This window comes from Canis lupus, chromosome 1 (assembly GCF_003254725.2).
Source record: "Canis lupus dingo isolate Sandy chromosome 1, ASM325472v2, whole genome shotgun sequence".
Lineage (NCBI taxonomy): Eukaryota > Metazoa > Chordata > Mammalia > Carnivora > Canidae > Canis > Canis lupus.
In genome coordinates, this window is record NC_064243.1 from 15442858 (window position 1) to 15447687 (window position 4830).

The window sequence follows — 4830 nt, forward strand, 5'->3', positions numbered from 1 at the left end:
GTATCCTTCTCAAGGTATCATATCAGAGTTGCACAATTGGGTTCTTTCACATGGTTAAGGTGGTATATGTCAAGTTTTATACGATTTTTTCCTTTGAAATTAATAAGCAATTTGAGAGGGAGATATTTTGAGACTTATTCAAATACACTGCTTTTCATCAAATTTTTGCCTACTAGTTTTTTTTACATTTCCTTTTTTTTTTTTTTTTACTGATACAAATGAATGATAAAACAAGGTTTGGAAACTACTAATTTTGTAATAGATTCAGAAAAATCAAAATTAAAAGTATATTCAATGACAAAGCATTGTCTAAATTATGCAGACAGTATTTTGTGACGTATGGTCTTCTTGGCTACTTGGTCCACTTATACACAGTCTGAGTTCTAATATTTGTTGGTAGATCTGTTAGTTGCATATATCCAACACTGGTCAATCTGTCTCATCCTCCTGGTTCTCACTTCTACTATATTATTTCAATCTTTGGTCACATTTTACTAATTTCAAAAATGTGGAACGCTTCACGAATTTGCATGTCATCCTTGCACAGGGGCCATGCTAATCTTCTCTGTTGTTCCAATTTTAGTATATGTGCTGCCAAAGTGGGCACTGCCTACTAGTTTAAACATCCTTCTATATTTATGAGATCTACTGCAAGGAAGAACTTGCCCCTCCTTCCCCATCCATTTACGTACTCTTATTTATTTATACCAAATAAACAAATAGATTTTTATTTTATTCAATGGGATATAAGCCATTTCCATCAGTATTTATTTTAACATTCAAATTGTTCAAAATTTGGCCAGTGAGATCCCTTTCAAATTGGCCTGTGTTCTTTTGATATGTCACTAGCATTACTTTAGCTCTTCCTTTCTTTATGATGCAACAGGATATCCTAGACTTCTCTGCAAAATTCCCTGCTCTTTTAGCGGAAATAGTCTTTAAAAACTAAAATTTGGGTACTAGGTATGCTCAGTACTACCGATGGGTCATTGTTTCTAGGTGCCTTTATCAGGTAGCCTAGGAAATACATATGTAGGGATTTAAACATGCACACCCCCACATACAAATTCACACATATATAGACATATAAATAGACACCTATATCTATATAAACACATATGTATATATGTATGTACACACATACACATATATGTATAAATTTATATTTATTCCCGTATCTGTATTTATATGTTTTACTCATATCTCTAATTCCAGTCCAGCAGGCAGAGTGTATTTTAGTGTTTCCTCTTTCCATATTTGTAACTCTCCTCCCCAGTGATGAGAAACCTAGCTTTCATTATTGTCACTATAGTTACACTTCTGCTCAAGCTAGGGTATATGGCATTAAAATTGCTAATTCATAACACTGTTGGAAAAAGCAAACCTACAAACTAGGATTCAATATCTATTTATAGTGTTTTAGATTAAATGTGCAAAGAGTGAAATGCACACATCTCAAGTGCACAATTCAATACATTTTAATGAATGTACACACACCTCTTATTCTTTCTGAAAGTAAGTCAGCTGTTCTTCTTATTACTGTTCTCTTGTGTGTAATGTGTCATCTTTTTTTCTGGCTGTCTACAGTTTGACTATGATAAGCCCTAGTATTTTTTTTTTTTTGTATTTATTTTGCTTGTGCTTTACTGATTTTCTCAAACTGTAAGTTTATGTTTCAAGAATTTTGAGAATTTTTTTGCAACTATAACCTTATTACACACACACATTTTAATATACATATATGTGTGTGTATGTGTCTGTGTGTATATATATATGTGTATATGTACACATATATATTTTCGGTCCCAGTCTCTTTTCTTTCCTTTTGTGACTTTGACTACTCAAATGTGAGACTGTTTGGTATTGTCCTCATGTAACTGAGGCTCTATTTTGTTTTTCTTTTTGAGATTAGTGTCTACTGATCTGTCTTCAGGTTCACTAATTCCATCTCCAATTTTCTGTGAACCTCATCCACTGATTTTTAAAATTTCAAATATAGTACTGCTGAGTCTCCATCATTTGGTAATTTTTATCTCTCTGTTGAAATTCTCCATCTTTTTATTCTGAGTGTATTTATAGTAAAATAACTGCTTTATATTGTGACATCTGTATGTTTTATTTTATTTTTTAAAAGATTTTATTTACTTATTCCTGAGAGACACACACAGAGAGAGAGGCGGAGACACAGGCAGAGGAAGAAGCAGGCTCCATTCCATGCAGGGAGCCTGATGTGGGACTTGATCCCGAATCTCTAGGATCACACCCTGGGCTGAAGCCTGCGCTAAACTGCTGAGCCACCTGGGCCGCCCATATCTGTATGTTTTAGTTGGTTCCTGATGACTGACATTCCACTTCCCTGTGAATCAGATTTTTTGATGTTTTCCTTATTTGGGAATTCTTGTTTATAAACAGAAAATTGTGAATAAAACCACTCTAGACAGTAAATTCTGCTACTCTCCCCTGCAGTGTTTATAGTTGTTTAATCAGGAATTACTCTGGCTAGACTCAAACTCTAGGTGCTTGCTTCTTTGTGGTTGGTAGAAGCTAAAATGTCTGAGAGTCTGTCACTTTTTCTTAGACACTCAGGTGTCAGTTTTGTTTCTGTTTTTGTTTTTTGGTCAGTTTTTTAATAGATTAGAGGCCAGCCAAGGGGTTGGGAAGATTTTAAATGCAGAGTTTTGGACTTTCCCATTCTCTTTCCTTTCCATGGTTTCCTTTAGCATGTTCTACATAGTATGGCAACCCCAAAGCCAAGCCAGTAAGACTCAGGCTTTCTGAAACAGGCCACGCCGTGTAGAATGAGGAGTTCTCTCACATGAAAAGTTGCATAAATGCCAACCTACCAAGTGCATTTTCTTATTTCAGAGATTGACTCTTCCAGTTTTTTTCAGCTTTTGATTACTTGTTTTCTCAATTATGTCCAGTGTTTATAATTTCATCTCTAGTTTTCATCCATTACAAGCTACTCTACTATCACCAGGAGCAGAACTCTATTAACTTTTAATGAAGTAATTTTGTTGTTGTTGTTGTTTTTATTCTAAAAATACCTTCCTTGTAGAAAAATTGGACAATATGGAAAAAATAGAAAAAACAATTTGTAATACATTTAACCAGAAATAACCATTATTAACATTTTGAAATGCCTTTGTATCCTGAGTTTTTCATGTATCATGCATAGACATTTCCATTTGATTACATACATTTTATAATGACATTTTAATTATTAAATAATATGTTCTAAAATGGATGTACATCATTTATTTAAATATTAGTGTTGATCACTTAGATTGATGCCAGTTTTCATTCTGTTAAATAGGGCTGTGAAACATATGCATTAATGTTTTATAGTATCTTGGATTACTTTATTGAGATTGATTTCCAGAAATAAAGGTAGTACATCAAAAGTATAAATATTTAAGGATTCTTGCTTGTACTTGATGTTTTCAAGAAAGTTGTTTTAACTAATTTATGCTTAAATTGGTTATGTATGAGAGTTCCGCCTCACTACAACTTCTATACATGCATGTATTGTTGTAAATCATCTCCAATTTCACATGGGAAACATGACAACTCACTGTAGGTTTAACTTGCATTATTAGTGAGATTAAACATTAAACACGTTTATTAGCCACATGTAATTATTTTCTGAACTGTTTATCTATTTTACCTTTTATTTTCCTATTGGATACTATTCTCTTCTTACAGATTTGTAGGATAAGAGCTCTTTATTATGTCTTATTTATTAACATCAACTACATGCCAGAGTGATTGAAACTTTGTGGTGGATAAGATCATACAAAGTTTCTGCTGCTTGAATCTTAAACACGAAGGGTTATATGAAATTTTGCCTATATTTACTAACTTCTGTCAAAGATACTTTTTTTTTTTAATCAAAGTAGTTCATGGGTTTGGCAACAAATCAAGTTAAATAGAAATAATAGTTCTACTTCCTTCCTTACTCCCAGATCCATTCCTCAAAGGCAGTATCTTCTGGCTTTGTTGTATGATTCAAGAAAACATGCTTGTTTTTCTCCTTCCTTCATTTAAAAGCAGTAGGCAATATTTAATAACCACTGATATGGAAGGTAAAGATGTAAATCATTTGCATTGTCTTCTTTCCCCCTTCTTAAAGTTTCAGATTTATACTATTTTTAGTTTTCCATTAGTTACTTTTATAACTTAAAATGACTTAAACCTGTAATTTTTGATACATCAAATTTTAAAAATACAATCTTATTTTGCATCATGAAGATATTATCTCATCTCCTTTAGTGTTTTATATCAACATGAAATGAATTTTATTTTTCCTACACTCAAATGTTTAAAATTATGCCACATTTGATTTGCTTCATATTTTTATTTACATATACTTTTAAAATTTTCACATATCTTGGAGAACTTCCAGGTTCTTAGTTACAACTGTATAGTATTTTGTTGAATGGCTACTTCATAAGTGCCTTATATATAAACATTTACATTGTTTCTAATCTTTTGCTATTATAAGATTGAAATACCTGAGATTACTAACTTTGGATAAAGATAATGAAATATTAGTATTGTCACAAATATCAATCTAATACAAAAAATGCTTTCATTAGAATATATTCCTAGAAGTATAATTTTGATAAATTTTGCCAATTTTTTTCCTAATTGCATTTGCATGTGGATTTCTACTTTCTACAAGTGTTGCTAACATTTTTTGCTTTGATTTTGCAGTGTTGCCAATTTGAAATGTAAAAAATGGCATCCAATTTTAGTTATGATACATTTTTATTACTATGAATGAAATTGAGCATCATTTCATATTTTAAAGAGCATTTTTATTTATTT

General features: G+C 31.7%; 1 non-coding gene across 1 annotated transcript; it reads right to left on the reverse strand.

Moving 5' to 3' along the window:
- Nucleotides 1-502: 502 nt before the first annotated feature.
- LOC112645782 (U6 spliceosomal RNA) lies at nucleotides 503-607 on the reverse strand. Its single transcript, XR_003127250.3, has one exon. It is a non-coding gene; the product is annotated as a U6 spliceosomal RNA (small nuclear RNA).
- Nucleotides 608-4830: the final 4223 nt, after the last annotated feature.